This window comes from Macaca mulatta, chromosome 11 (assembly GCF_049350105.2).
Source record: "Macaca mulatta isolate MMU2019108-1 chromosome 11, T2T-MMU8v2.0, whole genome shotgun sequence".
Classification (NCBI taxonomy): Eukaryota; Metazoa; Chordata; class Mammalia; order Primates; family Cercopithecidae; genus Macaca; species Macaca mulatta.
The window spans coordinates 121,705,859-121,730,718 of record NC_133416.1 but is presented as its reverse complement, the minus strand read 5'-3'; the positions used below and the strand labels follow the sequence as shown (position 1 = coordinate 121,730,718).

Genomic DNA, 24,860 nt, shown 5'->3' with positions numbered 1-24,860 from the left:
AAAAAAAAAAAAATTAGCCAGATATGGTGGCGGTTGCCTGCAATCCCAGCTATTCGGGAGGCTGAGGCAGGAGAATGGCGTGAACCCAGGAGGCGGAGGTTGCAGTGAGCTGAGATTGTGCCACTGCACCCCAGCCTGGGCGACAGAGCAAGATTCCATCTCAAAAAAAAAAAAAAAAAAGAAGTGTATATATATATCTCACATTTAAATATATATATACACATACAATGGAATATTATTCAGACATAAAAAGAATGAAATTCTGTCATTTGCAGCGACGTCAATGGACTGGAGGTCAATCTATTGACTGAAGTAAGTCAAGAACAGAAGGACACATGTGTCACGTGTTCTCACTCACATGTGGGAGCTAAAAAAGTGGATCTCATGAAGATAGAAAGTAGATCTGTGGTTACCAGAGGCTGGGAAGGGTGATGGGGAGAAGAGGTAAGGAGAGGTTGATTAATGGTAGAAATATACAATTTGATAGGAGAAATAAGATCTAGTATTTGATAGATCAGTAGGATGACTATAGGTCACAATAATTTACTGTATATTTCAAAATAGCTAGAGGAGAACAATTTGAATGTTCATAGCGTAAAGAGAAGATGAATGGTTAAGGTGATGGATAGCCCAGTTACACTGATTTGAGCTTTACAAGTTATATGAATGCATTAAGTTATCACATGTATCCTGAATAATATGTACATCATCTATTATGTATCAATTTATAAAAGTTTAAAAATAGTCCCGACTGCAGCAAAAAAGAGATAATATAAGCAAAGTGTTTCGTTCAACACCTGGCATGTAAACATTGGCTAGCGTTATTATGAATTGTGTCTGATTTGTACATGGTCGAATCTTTGACTTTCATGTGTCTTAAATGGAAGGAATCCAGACCAAACCCTACCTCCCAGCACACAGGATTGGGAATGTTAACAGGCTTTCTAGTCATCATGGTTCCTGGAAGGGTCTCTTGTTGGGGACATTCTGTCATTTCTATTTTCAGTCCTATTTTTCTTCAGTTTGCAGCTGGATACGGAGGAATTATTGGGAGGGGGGAGCTAGATGAATTGTCCAGCTGTGGCTGCCCTGCATTCTCTCAGAGACAGAGAGAGAAAGGGGGAAAGAAAGACAAAGAAAAGGTGGTAGAGGGAGATTGTCAATCCAGAAATATTCACGAAGCCCTAAATTTATTTTGCAAATGATGACTTTAATAATTCAAACCCAGCAAATGGCTGGGAAAGCCAAAGTACCACCTCATTCAGCACCTTAGTGACATTCAGAACTAAGAAACCTGTCCTCTCATTGCAGCCTGATGATGTCACCAGATGCTGACGATGGAATTTCCACAACCTCCCCCACAACAACAAAATTAAGTTATTAAGACCGCTGGGGAACTTACAATGCTTAACGTTTATTATATAATTGTTATGATTATTACCACTCTAATTTATTTCCCTACTTAAAAATGTTCTGGCAACTGTAACTCATTTTGGGCTGATCCTCGCAAACCAGGAGACCTCGGATTATTTAGAGAGAGAGAGAGAGAGAGCGTTCAGCCAGGTGCGTGAGTCTCATATTTCCTCAAAATTGCTGCAGGGCCTCACGCAATATAGAAATAAGCAAAAAACAGTGTGTGCATTATATCAATATTATGATAATGTGCACCGAATGCAGATCCTAAGTGATTAATTCAGTCATTTTCCAAGTTTATCCCTGGAGGTTTAGATCCTAAAGAGGCCATGAATGAACACAAGCACACACATAATCCCATCTTCCTAGGGCTCTGTGGAAAAACACTTTAATGCAAAATGAGGAATGAGAAATTAGGTATATATAGTAGGAAAAGCAGCTTTTTAATTGTAGGCTTAGTCTTGTCTCTAACCTGTGGGCAAAGCGGGGGGACTCATGAGGTATAAAGGAAATAAAAGTGGCTGAATCATATCATTATGTGGTATTTCACCAGTATGTTAATATTATAGAAATGAAAAGCTCTTCTATGGAGAAGTTTGCATCTGAGGTTAAACTGAGTATTTGATCTGAAGGGCCTGTGAGTAGAAAAAGAAATTGGACTCCTGCATGGACAGTTAAAATGCCAGTGGATTTATATTAATTGAGCCATTGAATGTTTTATGTTCAGCAAATGTGCTACCCTGTTATAATGATGATATTAATATTAAGGAGAGTTTATTGAGTATGAGTATGCTCCATTGTGCTAAGACAGTAATTCTCAGTGGCAAAGGAGGTGATTGTGTCCCCCCTTCCCTCCCCCAGGGGACATTTGACAATGTCTGGAGACATCTTAGGCTGTCACAGCTGGCGGGGGTGCTGCTGGCCTCCAGTCAATGAAGGTCAGGGATGCTGCTACGGATCCTTCAATGCACAGGACAGTCCCCACATCACAGAGTATCCGGCCCCAAATGTCCGTGTGCCAACAGGGAGAAACCAGTGCTAAGGCTTTGCATGCATCAACTCATGTAATATTTACCACAATTTTTCAAACTAGATATTACTAGTTCCCCCATTTTACAAATGAGGTAATGGGGCTTGGAGAAGTTAGAAGGACTGTCCAAGGTCACTCAAGGACTATCGGAGGCATTGAGAAAAAGACTCCCCTCTTGTCTCTGTTCACAGCTGGAAACAAGGCAGAGAAATGCTCTCAGATAATCCCTGTGGCTCCCATCTCATGCTCCCATGCAATCTCAGGTGTGTGGCCCGTGGAAGCTTCCACCTCCAGCCACCTACCAAATCACCTCTGTGTAGACAGAACGTACTCCAAGCCTGGTAGACAGGTACACAATACTATCTGCCCTGAGCAAATTCTGAAACAATAGAAACCAATCTATCAATGCTTATCTCTAGGGTCAGATTTGGGAGACTTCATTTTTCACCTTAATCATACATTGAGTGTGTAACAATTTCATGATCAGAACAAAATGGTGATTTTAAAAATATATGGAAAGCTTATGTAGTAATGGGGGAAATAATCGCAGCAAGGGAAACAAGATAAACAGGTGCATCTTCTGTGGCTACTCTTGGTTTTACAAGAAGGTAAACCATAGTGTCAGGATGTCCACCTTGATGGAGGAAACCTGGAAGCCAGGAGCTGTCACTTTCTTACGAGGTAGGAAATGAATGCTTTCTTTTTTATACTTTGTCTATTAAATGGACTTACAGTATACTAATATATTTTTTATTATTTTTCATAAATTATGTTTACAATAATAATACAAAGTACTTCTGGACTAATTTTATTTATTTATTTATTTATTTATTTTGAGACAGAGTCTCCCTCTGTCACCTAGGCTGGAGTAGAGTAGCACGATCTTGGTTCACTGCAACCTCTGTCTCCTGGATTCAAGCGATTCTTGTGCCTCATCCTCCCGAGTAGCTGGGATTACAGGTATGTGCCACCACATCCAGCTAATTTTTGTGTTTTTGGTAGAGACAGGTTTCAGCATGTTGGACAGGCTGGTCTCTAATTCCCGACCTCACGTGATCTACGTGCCTCAGCCTCCCAAAGTGCTGGGATTACAGATATGAACCACCGTGCCTGGCCCAACTTCTGGATTAATTTTAAAAACTTATTTATTTATTTATTTATTTAGAGGCAAGGTCTTGCTCTGTCACCCAGGCTGGAATGTACTGGCATGATCATAGCTCACTGCAGCTCAAACACCTAGGCTCAAGAGATCCTCCCAACTCAACCTCCCAAGAAGTTTGGACTACAGATGTGAGCCACTGTGCCCAGGTTAATTGGGATTTTTTTATGCAAAAAATGTAAACCTTTAATGTATATTTTTCTGAGACATCTTTCCATAGTTTTCTATAGATTCTCAAAGAGGTACAAGAGAGTCCAAAAATGATAATTGCAACTAACATGCATTAAGCACTTAGTTTCAAGAATCATGCTAAGCATTCCACATACATCATCTCACTTACTATCCCAATAACTGTATGAGGTCAATAATATTTTTAACCTTATTTTACAGATAAAAGACAGACAGACTCAGAGAGGTTAAGACACTTGTCTAAAGACCCACAGCAACAGAGCCAAAATTTGAACCCAGACGCGTCTAGCTTTTAACAGAACTTTAATCGTCCACCTCATAAAAAAAGTTAAGAAGCACAGGATTCAGTTATTCTTTAGGGACCTTCCAAGTGTGCCATTTTATTATTTTCCAAGAGAGTTTCAGGAACATGTGAAACAGAACCTTATGCGTCTAAAAGAATTCTTCCAGCTAAGAGCTAGGGGACAGCAGGTACACGCACAGTGAGAAAAGGACTCAGCTCTCTGTTCACTGCTGGAAACAAGGCAGAGAAATACTCCCAGATAATCCATGAGGCTCCCATCTGGGGGTGGGGGTGGGAGAAGGTGACTTTCATCAAGTTAGAAGGGGGTGAAAGTGAGAACTTGAAGAGTACGTGGTGGAGACAAGCATTTGGAATGGTCATGATGGTTTTAAAGCTGTTTTAAAAACACTAACAAAACTGAAGGCAGGCTGGGAGTGTGGACCCGTCAATCAAGGCAAGGACTGCAAATAGTGTGTTCCCCTTTGGCGAGACTCCTAATTAACCACAAGCCATCACATCCTACGTTTGAGATGTGCCTTCCTTATGGCTCATTGGAGGGTGGAAGAGTATGTTAAATATGTCCGTGCGGTGAGAGTAGATGGTGGAGAAACCCACAGTGGGTTATTACCTGGAAAACGGTGGCTGGTTTTGGTTGCCCAAGGTCAGGGTGAAAGAAATAAGGCAACTTGGATTAGATACGGTGCCAGGACCAGGGTAAGGAGAACGAGGCACTCTGCTTCTAATGCAGAATTTAAGGGAGCACTGAAAACTTCAGTAATCAAAATAAATAGTATCTTAACTGAACTTTTTTTTTTTTTTTTTGAGACAGGGTCTTGCTCTGTCACCCAGGCTGGAGTGCAGTGATATGATCATGGGTCACTGCAACATCTGCCACCTGGGCTCAAGCAATTCTCCCACCTCAGCTTCCTGGATAGCTGGGAATAGAGTCGCGAGCCACCATGCCTGGCTAATGTTTTGTGTTTTAGTAGAGATAGGGTTTTGCCATGTTGCCTAGGCTAATCTCAAACTCCTGGGCTCAAGCGATCTGCCCACCTAGGCCACCTGGGATTACAGGTGTGAGCCATTGCACCTGGCTCAACATTTTTAAAACTACAAAATTCATGCACAATACTCTGTGATTTTAAATATCATTTATATTTTAAATGTTAAATGAAAACAAGGTCTTATAGGTCCAGGTAGAGTGAATAAGATGAAGGCAGGATCAGATCCTGGTTTTATTTAAAATTATTGCTGAACAATTTTAAAAGAAGTCCCAGCCATTGTGTAATTTCACCCCTACAACAGTTCAGTGGGCATCTCTAAATAACATAAGCAGTCTTTTGCAAAACCTCAATGCAATATCACATGAACAACCTTAACTTATTATCATCTAATGTTGAGTTTAGAATCAAATTCTCCTGATGGTCGAAGACAGGCTTTTGTGATCGATTTGTTCTAATTGAGGCCTGAAGTGCACACAGTCACATTTGGTTGAGATACCTCTTAGTTATCTTTCATCTGGAGCAACGCTCCTTACACCACTGCCTTGTTGCAAAAACAAAGTCGTACATAATGCTGTGTGTTCTGAATTTGTCTGTTCGCTTCTTATGATGCCATTAAGTTTTATTTATTTTCTCCATTGATTTCCTGTTTTCAGTTTAATTGATTTCTCTACTGCTTTTTTTCAATAGAGACAGCATCTTGCTATGTTGTTCAGACTGGTCTTGAACTCTTGGCCTCAAGCAATCCTCCTGTTTCAGCCTCTTAACGTGCTGGGATTACAGGCATGAGCCACCACCCAACCAGCCTGTCCTTCACTTTTTATTACTTCTCTTCTTCTGCTTAATTTGAACGTGTTTTCTCTTCTTTTCCTAGTTTCTTAAGCTTCCACCTTAGATCATTCATTTTAGATATTTCTTGTTTCATATCTGCATTCAATGCTACAAATTCCCCCTTAATCACAGCTTTTGCTGCATCCCACACATTTTGATAAGTTGTATTTTTATTTTCATTTAGTTGAAATATTTTTAACTTTCTCTTAAAATTTCCTCTTTGATCCATGTATGATTTAGAAGCATGTTGCTTAATCTCTAAGTATTTTGGAATTTTCCAGATATCTTTCTTTTATTGATTTCCAGTTTAATTATCTTGTGGTCTGAGAGCATATATTCTATGGTTTCTCTTCTCTCAAATGCGTTAAGATGCGTTCATTGCCCAGAATGTGATCTAGCTTGGTGAATGCTCCATGTGACCTTGAGAAAAAATGAGTATTCTGTTATTGTTGGGTGAAGTGGTCCATAGATATCAATTGCATCCAGTTGATGGAGGGTGGTGTTAAGTTCAACATGGCCTTACTAACTTTCTGCCTGCTGGATCTGTTCATTACTGAGAGAGGACTGTTAAAGTCTCTAACTGTAATAGTGGCTTTTTCCATTTCTCCTTATGTTATACCAGCCTTGCATATTTTGACTTTCTGTTGTTAGATGTATGCACCTTAGGGACTATAAGTCTTTGAGAATTAACCTCTTTGTCATTATGTGAGGTCCTGGTGGTGTCATTTAACATATCCCCCAAACCCCTGTATTTCTAGTAAATAGCAGTGAGCTCTAGAAATCTGTGGTGGACATTGTCTGGGTCCCATGCCTGTCCTCTTGACTTTACCACTTTAGCGCACACCAGCCCACTGTTAACTAGCAGTGCTTTCATCTCTTTGCCTGAAGGCTTTCTTGGCTACCAGGGTCCACTGGCCAAAGTGCTAGGGATTCAACCATCCCTTATCAGGAACAGTCCTTAATCAATGACTTATAGGAATTGCTAACCAAATACTCCAGCTGCTCCATCCCTTGGGCGGGATGATGCTGAGTGGCATAAGTTTATGCTGGCTGCCAGACTGCCCAGGCTGGGTTAAGCTCTAATCACCCACAGTGCTAGGTTGCCTGACAACTCACCCTCTACTGACTGCCTTTCCTTCCCTGCCTCACTTCCTCACTTCCCTGTCAGCACTTTCTGAAAATACCTCTGAAATACATTACATGTACTTGAATTCTCATCTTAAGACTGCTTCAAGTCTGGGCAAATAGTGAGACCCCGTTTCTACCAAAACAAAACAAAACAAAACAAAAGCTGGGTATGGTGGTACACACCTGTAGTCTCAGCTACTTGGGAGGCTGAGGTGGGAGTGAGGTGGGAGGATCACTTGATCCAAAAGGTGGAGGCTGTAGTGAGCCATGTTCCTGCCCCTGCACTCCAGCCTGGGTGACAGCAAGACCCTGTCTCAAAACAACAACAACAACAAAAAATAAACTAAAAACAAACAAACAAACAAACAAAACTTGACTGCTTCAGAGGGATCTCAAACTAAAACAAGGGTTGAATCGATTCAGATAAAACATTTCCCTAAGAATATTTCATAAGGGCCTTACAATGTCCAATTGTTCCCACTTTGAGCTGAATGCTAAAATTGATCAGGGGGGTTGACTGATGACAGGCTGATCCCTCTATTGTACATTTCTTCATCAGCCTTTTATCTAATGATTTCATCTGCAGATGATCGCTGCCTGCGTCTGCCTCATTTACTTTTAATATGTTAAGTGTCAGAGAGAAAGAGAAAGCTAATAATATTATCTGAGCCCTTTGGTCAAGCCATACCTGAAGCCATACTGTTTCTGGACTTCCCAGTTTCAAGAGCAATCAGTTTCTGTTATGGCTAAGCTGACTGGAGTTCAGTTTCTATCCCTTGCAACCACATGAGTCATTGATCAATACAAAAGTCATGAAATATTGCTGTGTGTTCCAGAAGAGGAGATTCAAATGTGCTCACAAACCAACTTATCTACCAAGCTGGGCACAACTGTCTTCTGTTGGTTGATGTTCTCTGTCCTAAATGGCTTCACTATTGTCACAGTGATAGGCGACCCTGTGAAGGTGCCCAGTGCCAAAGTAGCCTTCTTTCCTCCTTCCCAAGGTCACATGGTGGGTAGGCAGATGTAGAGAGAATGATCCCTTCCCCAACTCCATGCTACACCTTGGGGCCACCAGCAATGGTGATGACTCCAGAGTAAATCACTTTGCTAAAGTAGACCTTTCATTGCTTCCCATCCCTCCCCATCCTCTCCAAGCAACTCTCAAACACACATCTATCTTCTCAAAAACACCCCTCCCTCGAGGACAGTGAGATAGCTCAAGCATGGACCAACTTTCCTTGTAATAAAAACACACCTCTGTTAGCACAGAGGTTAGCAATCCTCAAAACACAGCTCCAGCTCACTCACACTCATAATTTCTCACACTTTTTGGTGATCTCCCCAGAGCCCAGAGTTGAATTAAAATCTTCATTTTTGTTTCCTATTTTAAAAATGTATTTGTTACTTCTCCGCAGAGTTCACAGGGAAAAAAAGGATCTTCTTATTTTAATTGACAAATAAAAATTGTATGTATTGATCATGTACAACATGTTTTGAAATATGTATCCAGCATGCCAGGCATGGTGGCTCACACCTATAATCCCAGCACTTTGAGAGGCTGAGAAGAGAGGATCACTTGAGCCCAGAAGTTCAAGACCAGCCTGGGCAACATAGTGAGACCTCCAGCTCTAACAAAAACAACAACAACAAAAAGTGGGGGTTTTGTTGTTGTTGTTGTTGTTGTTGTTTAATTAGCCTGTGTGGGTTTAGAGACTACTGGGTTTTACCAATATATGATTGGGCAGGAACTAGCCATTTTATTAGAGTAATTCTAAATGTCTTTTCAATTTTATTTCTATTTTGAGATCAAGTCTCACTCCATCACCCAGGTCTTGTGCACTTGTAATCCCAGCTACTCGAGAGGCTGAGGTAGGAGGATCACTTGAGCCTGAGAGGTCAAGGCTGCAGTGAGCTGTGATCGCACCATGGCACTCCAGAGCTGGGCAACAGAGTGAGACCTTGTGTCAAACAACAACAACAATAACAACAACAACAACAAAACAAAAATAAGTATACATTTTGGAATGGCTAAATCAAGCTAATTAACACATGCATTACATCATAGACTTATCATTTGTTTGTGGTGAGAACACTGAAAATCTACTCTCTTAGCAGTTTCCAAGAGTACACTGCATTGTTATTAACTGTAATCATCATGTTACACATTAGATCTTGAAGATTTTCCTCCTGTCTTCCTGATATTTTGTATCCTTTGACCAACATCTTCCACGCAGGCCCCAGAGTCTCTGTTTCTTAAAATAGAATACAGTTTATGATTTTTAAGAGTTTTTCTCATGGGCTTTTAAAAAATTGTCATTCTTAGACAAAATTTATTTTTTCAATAATTTTACTTTAAAAATTATCAAAATAAAAATGCAGTTGAGATAGCACAGTTAGGAAAATAGAAACATAAATTAACAGCTTTTACTTATAAAGCAATTAATAAATCTACAAGAAAAATACAAACATTTAAACATAATATGAATAGATATATGCATTTGTAATGTTTAAACACTCTATATTCTTCCATTCACCACTCCGCTTCTAAAATTCTATTCTTAAGAAATAATCATGGCTGTGTCCAAACATTTCCTTATGCTCTGTCGCCTCGACTGGAGTGCAGTGGTGCGATCTCAGCTCACTGCAACCTCTGCCTCCCAGGTTCGAGCGATTCTCATGCCTCAGCCTCCTAAGTAGCTGGGATTAGAGGTGCCCACCACCACACCTGGCTAATTTTTGTATTTTTAATAGAGATGGGGTTTCACCATATTGGCCTGACTGGTCTCGAACTCCTGACCGCAGGTGACCTGCCCACCTCGGCCTCTCAAAGTGCTTGGATTACAGGCATGAGCCACCGCGCCCGGACACATGGGCTGTTTTCAAAATACTCAACCACAGATACAGCAGGGACATTAACGACTCCAAAAAGATTGCTGGCCATAATAACAGACACAATAGAATTGGTGGATGCCAGCTGAATACTCAGTCCTGGTTTTCCCCTCTTCTGTTTGGTACTTTTGAATCCTCAAATTGAGTCTGAGGTACCTGCTTACATATGTGAAGCACCTGGAGCGTTTTCAAATGATTTTTAGTTTTTCCACTCTCCTTCTAAGGCAAGCAGAGATTGGTGAGTTATCTCCTCATCATTTCTACTCGGTACAGATGCCACATCCACTTTATTCAATCAGCCTTGGACACTGTACACACAGGAAAGCTGACATTGGTTCTGATTAAACAAAGCCTGAGGAGCTCGTCCAAGTCTCCTCTCTCCTCGATCCACTGTGAGCTGAATATACGTGAGCTTCTGTTTATGGAGGAAGATTAAATATAACAAAGGAGAAGAGGAGACTTTGGTAGGTTTTAAGACTTCAATTTCAAACCAGTTGGGAGCAGTTGGTGAGACACACCAACTTCAAAGAAAATGTTGCCTCCAAGCTGATGATGAACCAGGTGTGTGGAGGGGAGGCACCTGGGGTCCTGATGTGCCGTAGAGGACCCCAGATTCTGGGAAGCCCCAGGATGATGGTGGTAATACATTGTGCTGCTCTGAGACCTTGCATCTAGTGATCTCTGGAGCAGTCCACATTGAATATCTGTCATTCAGTGTAGCCACTTTCATCAATGATCTTAGCTAGATCTGAATAACTTGCTGCAGCTTCTCCAACAGGACTTGCTGCTTCACCTTGCATTTTTACATTATGGAGACGGCTTCTTAAACCTCATGAACCAAGATCTGCCAGCTGCCAACTCTGGTTCTGCAGCTTTCTCACCTCTCTCAGCCTTCACAGGATCATAGTTAGGGCTTTGCTCTGGATTAGGCTCTGGCTTAAGGGAATGCTGCAGCTGGTTTGGACTTCTATCCAGACCACTCACACTTTCTCCATATCAGGAATAAGCCTATTTCACCTTCTTATCATTCATTTGTTCACTGGAGTAGCATTTTAAATTTCCTTCAGGAAAATTTCCTTTGCGTTCACAGTGTGGCTGACTTTGGCGCAAGAGGCCTAGTTTTCTGGCTATCTCTGCTTTTCACATGCCTTCCTCATTAAGCTTAATCATTTCTAGCCTTTGATTTAAAGCAAGAGAAATGTGATTCTCCTTTTCATTTGTACACTGAGGGGCCTTTGTAGTGTTATTAATTGGCCTAATTTCAATATTGTTGTGTCTCAGTTGTGTCTACAGCTCCCACAGATAGTGATTTCTCTGATGGATTTAGGCCAAGTATATTGAAAATTTTATGGAAAAGATTCACTATTCTAGATACCATTAAGAACATTCATGATTTATAGGAGAAAGTTAAAATGTAAACATTAATAGGAGTTTGGAAGAAATGGATTTCAACTCTTTTGGATGACTTTGAGAGATTCAGGATTTCAGAGGAGGCAGTCACTGCACATGTTGTAGAAACAGCAAGAGAAACAGAGTTAGAAGTGGAGCCTGAGGATGAGGCTGAATTGCTGTAACCTCATGATAAAACATGAATGGAGGACGAGTTGTTTCTTATGAATGAGCAAAGAAGGTGGTTTCTTGAGATGGAATATACTCCTGGGGAAGATGCTATGAGCATTGCTAAAATTACAACAAAGGATTTAGAATATTACATAAACTTAGCTGATAAATTAGCAACAGGATTTCAGTGGACTGATTCCAATTTTGAAAGTTCTACTATGGGTAAAATGCTTGCAACACCATACTACAGAAAAATCTTTTGTGAAAAAAGAGAGTCAACTGGGCACGGTGGCTCATGCCTGTAATCCCAGCACTTTGGGAGGCTGAGGTGGGGAGATCACAAGATCAGGAGATCAAGACCCATCCTGGCTAACATGATGAAACCCCGTCTCTACTAAATATACAAAAAAATAATAATAATAATAATTAGCCGGGCATGGTGGTGGGCGCCTGTAGTCCCAGCTAATCCAGAGGCTGAGGCAGGAGAATGGCATGCTTGCGGTGAGCCAAGATCGTGCCACTGCACTCCAGGATGGGTGACAGAGCGAGATTCCATCTTTAAAAAAAAAAAAAAAAAAAAAAAAGAGTCAACCAATGAAGTAATCTTTATTATTGTCTTATTTTAAAAAATTGTCACACCAACCTTCAGCACTGCAACCCTGATCAGCCAGCAGCCATCAACATCAAGGCAGGACCCTCCACCAGCCAAAAGATTACAACCTGCTGAAGGTTGAGGTGATTGTTGGCATTTTTTAACAATAACATATTTTTAAGGTATGCACATTGGTTTTTGTAGACATAATGCTATTGCACACTTAATAGGCTATATTATAGTATAAACATAACTTTGATATGCACTGAGAAACCAAAAAAATTGTGTGACTCAATTTATTGCAGTGATCTGGAACCGAACCTGCAATATCTCTGAGGTAGGCCTGTAGTTAGGAAGGTTTTGGCTCAAGTAACACAAAGCCAAGATTCAACCTGGTGCTAACAGTGAAGACATGATTTCACTCAACAAGAGGACTAACGTAGGGTAGGTTTCAGGGCCAGTTGATTCAGCAGTGCCACCGTGCCCCCAAGAACTCAGGTTTTTTCCATTTCTTTTGCTTTGCTGCCCTCAACATGTGGACCTTGCCTTCAACTGGATTTCCTGTTCTCAAACTGACTGCATCTAGACCTGAGACATCCAGAGGAATAAAGTGGAGGGTGAGTGGTGCCATCTTTCCCCATATCTCTGTCTTAGAAACAAAGAAACTTTCCCTAGAAGTTTCTTTTCCATGATTCTTTGGGTTGCGTGGGTTCAGCAGGACAGATCTCACTTGGAGTCTGTCTTGAGACTGCAGTCAGATGACAGTTGGAACTATAATCATTTGAATGGCAGCTGAGCTTGGTGTGCAGGATGACTTCTTGTCTAGTGCCTCAAATGGGATGTCTGGAACAGCTAGGGGATGGCCAGGCATCTCTCTCTGTCCGTGCAATCTCTCCATGTGGTTAACTTGGGCTTCCTCACAATATGGCACCCTCAGAGCAATCAGACTTCTCACATGATAACTGGCTTCCCCCAGAGCACATATGCCAAGAGATCTAGCTGGGAGCTGCAAGCCATCTTATGACCTAGACTTGGAAATTCCACAACATCATTGTCATCATACTTTGTGAGTCAAAAGTAAGCACAGGGTTAGCCCAGATTGGAGACCAGGAGACAACACAAGGTCATGAGTACTGGGGGGCCCAATTAATTGGTAGAGGGGGTCTTTGGAAACTAGCTACCATAGTTCCCTTCCTCCCAGAAAACTCCTATATGTCATTGGCCAAAACTGGATTATAGGCCCTTTTCTAAATCAATGGCTGGCAAGGGAAATGGAGTCAGTATGATTCACCATCACATCAAGGAAGGCACCACTATGGGGGTCAACAACATGGTATTGAGAGAAGTAATCCAGGGGAGACCCACCTTGCTTCCCTTACACTGCTGTGAATTTATTATGATTGGTCCTTATAATGATCTCTTTCTCCAAGGTCCAAAGATCACCTTATCTCCCCCAAGACACACTGGAGAAGCAAGAGCTAGGGCCTCAGCCTTGTAACTAATCCCCTGCCATAAAATATAGCAAAGTTACAGCAAAGTTCTCTTAGACGTTTTTTTTTTTTGTTTTTTTTTTTTTAGTTCAAACTGTCCTCTAAGTGACATGGACTAACTGTGTTCCATGCCACTTAGAGGGTCTTGTCCCATGGTATTGGAACAACACCAATAATTTGTTTAGGTTCTGGACTCCTGGGAAGTTCTTCTGTGTCCACAGGTGTTTCTGTATGTCCCATAAAATAGGCAACTGAGATGGGGAGAGAGATAGCCTGAGGTTACAGAATGAGAACTGGACAAGAAGTCAAAAGGCCTCTTGTTAGCCAGGTGGTCTCAGACTAAATGGCTTTAACCTCAAAGACTCTTGGATTCTTTACTTGTAAATGATAATAATAGTAATAACATCCTCATAGAGTTTTTGTGAAGTTTGTATGAGATATTATGCAAAAAAGATATAAAATGATATATAGAAACCAGATACTCTTGAAGAAGGCAGAATAGTAGAATGGGCAGAGGGGAGAAGTGGAATGGGAAGACTTGGATTTGGGTTCTGCCCTTTCCTGGCTGTATGTGTTCTTGGGAGAAATGCCATCACCTCTCTGAACCTCAGTTTCCTTATATGTAAAAGGAGGGGGTGGTAATGTCTACATATCTGCCCCACAGGATTAGTGGAAGCTGAATTGTGATAAGAGGTGTGAATGAGATTTGAAACTCATTAAGTGCTCTATTGATGGAAGTTATCATGCAAGAGGAAGCAAACAAGAGTCACAGACTTTTTTTCTTTCTCTTTTCCTTTTCTTTTTTCTTTTTGATACAGAGTCTTGTTCTGTCACCCAGGCTGGAGTGCAGTGGTGGGATCTCTGCTCACTGCAATCTCCGCCCCCTGGGTTCAAGTGGTTCTTGTGCCTCAGCCTCCCGAGTAGCTGGGATTACAAGTGTGTGCCACCACACCCGAATAATTTTTGTATTTTTAGTAGAGATGGGGGTTTTACCATGTTGAGCAGGCTGGTCTCAAACTCCTGGCCTCAAGTGATCCACTGGCCTTGGGCTCCCAAAGTACTGTGATTACAGGCATGAGCCACCACGCCTGGCCCAGAATCATAGACTTTTTAAAGAGAGCATTGGATGGGTTACAGTAGCTGCCTTGGACTGGGTGCCCAGAAGCAGATCCTAAGACAAGGTTTGTTTTGTTTTGTTTTGAAACAGGGTCTTGCTCTGTTGCCCAGGCTGGAGTGCGGGGACGTAAACATGGCTCACTGTAGTCTCAACTTCCTGGGCTCAGGCAATCCTCTCACCTCTGCCTCCTGAGCAGCTGGGACTACAGAGGTGCATACCACAACACTCATCTAATTTTTTTCTGTTGTCGTAGAGATGGTGCTGAGGGTGGGGGTGGGGGGCGGTGTCACTCTGTTGCTCAGGCTGGTCTTGAACTCCTGGCCTCAAGTATTCCTCCCACCTTGGCCTCCCAAAGTGCTAGCATTACAGGCATGAGCCACACACACCCAACTAAGACAAAGTTTTAAGTAATTTATTTGGGAGGAGATGCCAGGAAATACAGCAGGGGTGTGGGGAAGTGAGGCAGGATGGGAGCGAGTCAATACAGGGTGAGTTGTCCAGCAAGTGAACTCTGTAGGATATTGGAGCTTAATCCTACTGGTGAATTGTGAAAGTCAGTGTAGACCACACACCCCTGCGTTAACCCATCCAAAAGGCTGCAGTATTTACATACCATGTTCCATTGGTCATCACTTGAGAGCTGCCCTGGGGGTAGAGGTGAAACAGCAATTCCAGTTTGCCTGTGAACAGGGAGGGTTTGCCCACTCCAGTGCCACTCCTCAGGCAAAGAATTTCAGGTGCTGTCAGTTAGAAATCAGGCTAGCATGCTGGAAAAGAAAATGCGAACAGATACAGGCAGGCTCTAACCGTACCTCTCTAATAGAGGACCACAGTTATCTCTTAGATCTAACCTACTGACAAGGCAGCAGGTAGAGTGTAGCCATGGTCAGCTGCAAGGTGGTCCACTGCACAGGGGCCATTCTCCTTGTTCAATCCCCATAACAACCTATGAGGTTAGACAAGACAATGCATACAGAATGGTTTGCCCAGTGCCTGGCATGGATTAGGTGCTTGGTTACAATTAGATATTCTTCTTATTCTGCAAAGGAAGGGCATTCTCTATGCAGAGAGACTTGGAATCTCCTCTCCCTGGTCCTCAGTGACCTTTGAGGGGTCAGTGTCTGAGTTTGTTCATCCTTGAAAGGGAATCCTGATTGCTTCTCATCTCCCCGCCATCTTCCCACTGGGCAGTCATCATGAGTACAGGGCATTTGGGATCCTTCAGCAGGGAGACCCAGGAGAGGGTGACCGTGAACCTCAGAAGCACATCTCACTTCATCCTGGTGCAGGGCTTCTCTCTCTTTTCTCAGAGCTTGGCTTTTGTGCATCTGGAAGTCCTTCTCATCTCACTCAAATGCCCATAAACCTCTTTTTTATTAGTCTTTTCCTGACCTCCCACCACCCGCAGTCATTTTACAATGACTACTTCAGAGATATTGAATATACGTATAAAGGAATCCACACCACTGCGGACAAAGAAGGGAAAGTCATTTTCTTTCCTCTTCCTTTTTTTTTTTAATCTACAAAAGAACTCTTTTTATTTTCATTTCAGAAATAGCAGAAAATGTGGACACACAAAAGAGGAGAAGTGTAATAGCATCCACAGACCAAGCCACCCAGAGATCACCAACTCTGTGTATGTCTTTTAAGATATTCTTCTATGCATAAAGTTCACATTCTTTGACTACTTATAACTTCAATTTTTTTTTTTTTTTTTGAGATGGAGTCTTGCTCTGTCACCTAGGCTGCAATCTCTGCCTCCTGGGTTCAAGTGATTCTCCTGCCTCGGCCTCCCTAGTAGCTGGGATTACAGGCATGCACCACCACGCTCGGCTAATTTTTGTATTTTGATTTTTTTTTAAATTTTTTTAGATGGAGTCTCACTCTGTCACCCAGGCTGGAGTGTAGTAGTGCAATCTCAGCTCACTGCAACCTTTGCCACCCAGGTTCAAGCGATTCTCCTGCCTCAGCCTTCTGAGTAGCTGGGATTACAGGCACCTGCCACAATGCCCAGATCAATTTTTGTAGTTTTTAGTAGAGATAAGCTTTCACCATCTTGGCCAGGCTGGTCTTGAACTCCCAACCTCACGATCCACCTGCCTCAGCCTCCCAAAGTGCTGGGATTACAGGCATGAGCCACTGCACCCAGCCAATTATTGTATTATAGTAGAGACAGGGTTTCACCATGTTAACCAGGTTGGTCTTGAACTCCTGACCTCTCAAGTGATACACATGCCTCAGCCTCCCAAAGTGTTGGAATTAACAGTTGTGAGCCACAGTGCCCAGGTAATTTCACTTATTTTTAATAAGAAGCATTCACATGGCTTGTATTTTAAAGGCTAAAATAGCATGAGGAGTGAGAAATCTGCCTCTCATCTTTGTCCCCAGCAGTGAATTTCCCCAGCCCAGAGCCACCATCATCCTCATTCCTCAGGAATCTGTCTCCTTTTACATATGCACTGGCTCACACTAGACCTAGACCCACCATGAAAACATGGCTTATTTCTGAATTTATCTCAGAGATGGCTCCTCTTTTCCTTCTTTTAATGGCTGTGTAACACTTCACTGTAGGAACTAATCTGTGACTTCTTTTTGGTTTTTTGGAAGCAGGGTCTTGTTCTGTCACCCAGGCTGGAGTGCAGTGGTGTGATCATGACTCAACCTCAGCCTCCACCTCCTGGGCCTCCCACATCAGCCTCCTGAGTGGCTGGGACCATAGGCATGCGCTACCACAACGTGCTATTTTTTTTTTTCTTCTAGAAACAGGGTCTCACTATGTTGCCCAGGGGCATCTTGAACTCCTGGGATTAAGTGATTCTCCCACCTTGGCATCCCAAAGTGCTGGGATTACAGGTATGAACCCCCACTTCTGGTGGTCGAGATTTCTTTAATCCTACTGTTGGGCATTTAAAATGTTTCCAATCTTATGTTATCCTAAAAGATGCTGTAATGTAGAAATATCATTGTGCAAGTTTGCAAGCATCTCTGGAAATGAAATTGCTGAGTCAGAAGGCATAAGCATTTGTTATTTTAATAAAACATACAGACATTTTAAGATAATGCATTCAAACTAGTTTTTAACCTGTTGTTTTTTGTTTGTTTGTTTGCTTTACTTAATAGGGAGAGAGAGAGAGATCAGAGCTGTCAGAACATATTCCACTTTGTACATGCATAATACCTTTATTTAACCCATCCTAAATTAGGAAATAGACTCCACTTTTGCAAAATTGTAAATCATTGCAGACTTGCAACTGCTCTGTGGCAAATGAGAAATGTATTTTGAACCATGAGATTGAATGGGAAATATTAGAACAGTGAATCAAAATCCTGCTCAATTAGGCATTAAGGAGTCCGAAAAGAACGAGAAAAATCCAGGTATCAAGAGTCGGTATTTTTTTTTTTTTTGTAATGAGTAAAGGATAAGGGATCCTTTTAAGTGATTCTTTTCCCCAAATGAGGATTCAATGTTTCAACTCATCCCGTGCAAATAAATTATTTATAAATTACATTCCTCTCTTTTAAAATAAACACCATTCCCCCAGAAATTTAGATAAATAAAATGTCATCTATTTATCAAATTGACTCGTGGTGCTTAATAACCCACGGCTGAGCTAAAGGAATGGTTATCTAACAGCTAGGTCAAAAGTGCAAGACTCCACACTTATTAATGCTAAGCCTAGCCCGGCCATTGATTAGCTCTGTGGATCAAAGACTGGGAGGAGGGGGACTGCCGACACTTTGGTTCCCTAGGTCTTCTCCCCTCTTAGATGATACCATTTTCCCTGGCCTTGGCTTGCGTGTTTAACAATGTTTGTGTAGCACTCAGATAAAAGGTGGAGGGTGAGACTTAAGTGGTTGTTAGAATTGTCAGCCCCAAAGTCATCAGAATTCCGATTGATAACCCACACTTACAGTGAGAGGAGAATTTGTTTTCTTAGGGAGGCTAATTTTCCCTTTTTAATGACCTGGGAAAACGCTCCAAGTTCACTTGCACTTAGGAGCATTTTTGTCCAGAATCTTAATTTTTTTTTTTTATAAGAACTGAGCTTCTGAGCTAACGGAAAGGCTCATAGTCTAAACTGGAAGGTCATGAAAAATAGGATTCAGGAACACAGAGATGAACTCAGAATCATCCTACAGTTGTGGAAACTGAGGCCAAGAGAGGGACCAAGGTTTCTTGACTCTTGGTCCCTTGCTCTTTTCCTTAATAGTTCCATGAATTGCCTCCTATTTAACCCTTGCTGGACCACTCTCCGGAGCCCATCTCCCCATTTAACAGGTAGGTAAACTGAGTAAGGGATGGGCCCACACAAATTTAAGCCCAATATCCGGAATGTCTTAATTTTTGTTTCACATCATCTCTGCTCCTCAGAAACCTTGGACCCCATTTCCATATTCTCCTAGAATATGGAATATTTAAAAATATCTGGCTTCACGGGTGTGGTGGCATGCACCTGTAGTCCCAGCTACTTGGGATGCTTAGGCACAAGAATGGCTTGAACCCCGGGGACAGAGGTTGCAGTGAGCCAAAATTGTACCACTGCACTCCAGCCTGGGCAATAGAGTGAGACTGTCTGGGAAAAAAAAAAAAAAAAGACTGCATCAGAGAAAGACTACAGGGTTCTTGGCTGTAGCCAGAAAACAGCCTCAGCTCCCATTATTCATTATTTCCTGGGGTGTTCAGAAGGTTTGGGGTCAAATTCTGCATCCCTGCTTCTGAACTCTGTAGACATGGAAAGTGAATCTCCCTAGGCTTCACGTTCCTCATTTATAAAATGGGAATAATCATGATACTGACCTAGTAAAGTTGTGAGAATGACACAACCAGCTTCCTTTATTAATACCCCATATTAACATAGACGGTACATTTGTAGAGACAGGGTTTCTCCATGTTGCCCAGGCTGGTCTCAAACACCTGTTCGAGACCTGTTTGTTCATAATTAATAAAGCAATATTGATACATTTTATTAAAAATAGTCACTTCACCTATCTATGCAACAAGTCCCTTCCTGCGAAATGGATACACTGTCTCCATGAAGGAGTTATTTTGAGGCTGCAATGAGATAATGTATACACCATTCTCAGTGCAGTGTCTGACACATAATAAACCTGAAATAAATAGTAGGTATAATATTTACCTGTGATATTACAAAATGAGTGGTACAAATAATATTTATTGTTACATCACTTTGCACAACTTGTCTCCTTTGTATCTCAGTGTCTTTTAAAACTAAGTGTCAAGGCCAGGCATGGTGGCTCACACCTGTAATCCCAGCACTTTGGGAGGCTGATGAGTGCAAATCACTTGAGTCCAGGTGTTCGAGACCAGCCTGGGCAACATGGGGAAACCCTGTCTCTACAAAAAATACAAAAATTAGCCAGGCGTGGTGATGTGTGTCTGTATCCCAGCTACTCAGAAAGTTTAGGTGAGGGAATCACTTGAGCCAGGGAGGTTGAGACTGCCGTGAACCAAGATCACACCACTGCACTCCAGCCTGGGTGACAGAGCAAGACCTTGTTTCAAAAAAATAAACATAAAAATAAAAATAAATGAATGGCAAAGGTGTCTGTAGCAATATTGTAATTGTGGGGGGCATAAGAATGACCTGTGCTGACTGCTCACATTGTAGATGCTGCAGAACTGAGGTTCTGATTCAGTGAAGGTGGAGTGGGGCCCAGGAATCAGGGTTTGTAGCAGATAGGTCAGCTGACAGAGAAGCAGGTAGTTGTAGACCACTCTCTGGGAAATGCTGCAATAAAGGTGGGGCCATTTTGCACAAAGTCAACAAATATTAATGAATTTCTTAGTTCATAAACACCAAGGAGTCACGGATGCCTACTGTGTTGCAGTCACTGCAGAGCAGCTGACTACATAGACAGAGGCAGGCCCTTCCTCAGAAACTTACAGGCTGCTGTTCCATTGGCTAAGCCAACAGGCTTCATTTCTAGCTGTGAAAAATTTCCGCCTCATCTCCCCTCTCTCCAAGGCCAGCCAGCATGCATGTTTTCTGCAGGCCAGTGGGCAAGAACGTCTACTGGTGATTCCTTTAAGGGTTTTGGCAAGAGAGGCCAATAAATAATTAACTTTCTCCAGAATGGCTCAGTGCCTAGAACTTCAGACCCTTTGTAAGGGGACCTTCTGCTCCCACCCTCTCATTGCTCCGTGGCTCTCAGTGGCCCCGCTGTCAGAAGGTTTCAAAGCATTTGGGATTACTTAGCCTCAGGGGCACTGGGCCTCTCTCCAGCCCACTGAGACGCTCAACATTGCCATTTTCCTGTTTCAGCTTTGGTGGGTTTGTTCATTCATAGTAGCAACCAAATGTCCCCCACCCCAGTCTAAAAGGTCCTTCTTCTAGTTCCCTTTGGAGACAAGACTTTCTATGTTAACTCCTGGCCTCCCAGAATAACCTCTTATTGCAAGCCCATCTGATTGATTTCACCAGACTTTGCCTCCTTGGTAGTCTTTGTTGGTCTTTCCAGACAGCTCATTATCAGACATGAAAGTTTGAGTGGGAAGCGCTCCCCTCCTCCCACTGTGGTCCTGCTCAGGTTAGCAGGGTGTCATCTGGGCTTAGGAATCCCTAGAATCTAGAATCATGGCGGCAAGGGTGAAGAAAACTTTGGGGGAAGCTCTTACACAACAGCCCCAAAGGGGAAACACCCTTGAATGATGTTGTTTTCACTGAAGAACTGTGCGTACATTGTAAATGTCTCATTATGGAAAAGTTTCAAACATATACAGAAGCAGAAAGGACACTATAATGAACCACACCATAATTTCATCACTCAGCTTCAAATGTAGAAATACGAGGGAAGGGATGCTATGCATGGTGGCGCATGCCTGTAATCCTAGCACTTTGGGAGGCTGAGGCAGGAGGATTGCTTGAGTCCAGGAGTTCCAGACCAACCTGGGCAACACAGTGAGAACCAATCTCCATCCTTTTTAAAAATGTAAAAGAACCCATCTCTGCAAAAAATTTAAAAATTATCCAGGTGTGGTGGTATGCATATATATATATATGTATATATATGTGTGTGTGTGTATACATATATCACCTTTTAAATATGTATGAATACACATATGCAGATACACACTTATAAAAATGGAATCAAAAAAATACATACAGGCTGGGCACGGTGGCTCATGCCTGTAATCCCAGCACTTTGGGAGGCTGAGGCCTGTGGATCACTTGAGTTCAGGAGTTCGAGATCAACCTGGCCAATATGGCGAAAAGCCATCTCTACTAAAAATACAAAAATTAGCTGAATGTGGTGACAGGCGCCTGTAATCCCAGCTACTTGGGAGCCTGAGGCAGAAGAATCACTTGAACCCAAGAGGCAGAGGTTGCAGTGAGCCAAGATTGTGCCCTTATACTCTAGCCTGGGCAACAAGAGCCCATCTTAAAACAACAGCAACAACAACAACAACAACAACGACAACAAAGCACATACATACAGGACTACCTTTAATTTACTTTTCTTATTTAAAATAGGATTTTTGGCTGGGTGCACTTTGGGAGGCTGAGGTAGGCAGATTGTTTGAGTCCAGGAGTTTGAGACCAGCCTGGGCAACATGGTGAAACCCCGTCTCTACTAAAAATACACACACACACACACAAATTAGCTGAGTGTGGTGGCGGTCACCTGTAATCCCAGCTGCTTGGGAGGCTGAAGCAGGAGAATCACTTGAACCGAGGAGGTGGAGGTTGCAGCAAGCCGAGATCACACCACTGCACTCCAGCCTGAGTGACAGAGCAAGACACCACTCAGTCTCAAAAAAAAAAAAAAAAAAAAAAAAAAAAATTTTTAGTGGTTGCATAATATTTCATCTCCAGATAAAACATAATTTTACCAACCTCCTATTTTTGGACATCTAAGCTTTTAACTTTTTTGTTATGTATTTCCCTGCTATGAAAATTCTTACAGGTAAATATTTGCCCATATTTCTTTATGTGTTATTTCTGTAGAAAAGTTTTCTAGAAGTGAAACAGTTATAAATGAACCTGTAAACTAAAATGCAAACTGCCAAAGTGCCTCCAGGAAGGTTGTTACCATTTACATTCCCTCCAGTATTGTAAACTGGACTCATTGTTTCAGTTACCATTATGTTCCCCCAAATCCTTGATGGGAAGGCCCCAGAGACCTTGTGAGCATTTCTCATTATAATGATTCCTCCCCAAATAAGAGAGCTCTGAGGAGAGAAAAGATGAAGGAATAAGAAAGGGGAATGATGGCTATAGGAGGAAAAGAGAAGAAGTGGAAAAATGAAGGAACGGAGGGAGGGACGGATGGATGGAGGAAGTAAGGGAGAGAGGGAGGGAGGGAGAAAGGAAAGGGAAAAGGAAGGAAGAAAGGGAGGGAGGGAGGAAGGAAGGAATGAAGGGAGGGAGGGAAGAAAAGAGGGAGGGAGGAAAGAAGAGAGGAAAAAATGAAGGAAGGGATAGAGAGATGGAGGGAGGGAGAAAAGGAAGGAAGGAAGGAAGGAAGGAAGGAAGGAAAGCAGGCTCACGTAAGGGCAGAGGAAGAGACAATAGGAGTTAGAGAAATTGAGAAAAGGGAGAGACCAAGCAAAAAGGTGAGGGAGGTGTCATTGTATTTTGATAGAGAACAGGAAACTGGGGGACCAGGAGACAGAGAGAGGCAGACCACATCCTTGGCTACTATTCTTCTGAACAAGGGACATGGCAGTGTGGATCTTCAGCAAGCTGCCACCCTTTGTCTCATGTCCTGGCTACTCCAGCCTCTCCAGTTGGGTTTCACAGGCCCTGGGGATAGCCATACTGGCCTCTCCCACCTGTCACTTGGGCTGCTGCCTGGAAGCCTTCACTTTGGAGCTTCATGGGTTTGTCAGGAAGAAACTGTTTAAAAATCATGTGAAGGACAACACCAAGGCCATTTGGGAAAAACATATCTTGGTTTGAATCATTTAAACCAAAATAAATAAAAGAAAATTCAAAAATGTTAAGTGGTGATAGTGTTGGGGATGGTAGTGGCAGTGAGGAGTGAAATGCACAAAATAATTCCTTAAACTTTACTCTGCCCTGGCAGGGAAGACCCCATGGAAAGCCAAAATAGGCCAGGCGCATCTCCCAGTTCCTGTTGTCCAGTGAGTCAGGCGTTACTCAACCCTCTACCAAAAAGCGTGCCTGCCCCTCTGCACAGAATGGAAAATGAACATGGCTCTGCCCTGTCTCTGAGAGACCATTTAAGGCTTTGAAAATCTCCTGCAAGTTGAGTGACACTCCTGTGCCAAGAGCGGATGAGCATGTTTTGTTCCTGGGACATCTGCTATCTCTGATTGGAATGTAAGAGATGTCTGAACTTCCCGATATCCTCTCTCTCTCTCTCTCTCTTTCCCTGTCCCTCCCTCCCCTTGCTGCCCCACCCCCCATTTCTGTCCCCAAGCCGCTACAATGACCCTGAGCAAAAAAAAAAAAAACAAAAAAACAAAACCTGACTCTCTACGAACCCCAGGGAACAAGTTCCACCAACACCCACTTCTTTTCGTTTGGCAAAATCTCCTTTTATGTAGAAGGATTATCGATGAAAAGGCCATACTTTGCAAATGTGTCATCAAGTTAACCAAATAATAAAAATGCAAAGTGCAGAGCAGTTTGTATTGTGAACTCCATTTGCAATTTAAAAGACTTTTATATAAACATATGCCTTTATACACATGTATGAAGAATATAAACAGATACACAAAATGGAAACTTTGATATTAGCGGTTGGGGGGAGGGGAAATGGAGTAGAGGGCACAGGTCACAGCATACTCTTTCTGTTTGATATTTTTCATCATGTGCATAAGTGCACATGATAATTTTTTAGGATTTTAAAAATCCTATTATTATTTAGAGACTGGTGGATTTGGTTCAAATCTTGCTGTCCCACCTACTAGCTCCAGGAGTGTGGGTACCTGACTTCACGACTTCAGCAGTCATTGGTTGTAAAATGGGGCAATTGTATTGTCTGCCTTCTAGGGTCATTGCAAAGAGCACGTGAGTTAGCACATGCGAAGCACTTAGCACAGAACCTGACACGTGTGGTCAATAAATATGGGCCTCATCATCATCATCATCGTCGTCATCATCATCATCATTAGTGTTACTATCTGTGGCTGTTATCCTGACCCAAAGAACTTGGTTGTTTGTTTCCTGAAAGCCAGGAAACCCTGC

General features: G+C 42.3%; 1 long non-coding RNA gene across 1 annotated transcript; it reads left to right on the top strand.

The window, feature by feature from the left end:
- The first annotated feature begins 3,287 nt into the window (after positions 1-3,287).
- Positions 3,288-24,257, top strand: LOC144333243 (uncharacterized). The gene is made up of 4 exons (XR_013401755.1): positions 3,288-3,403; positions 12,665-12,695; positions 16,238-16,321; positions 23,734-24,257. It is a non-coding gene; the product is annotated as an uncharacterized LOC144333243 (long non-coding RNA).
- The last annotated feature ends 603 nt before the right edge of the window (positions 24,258-24,860 follow it).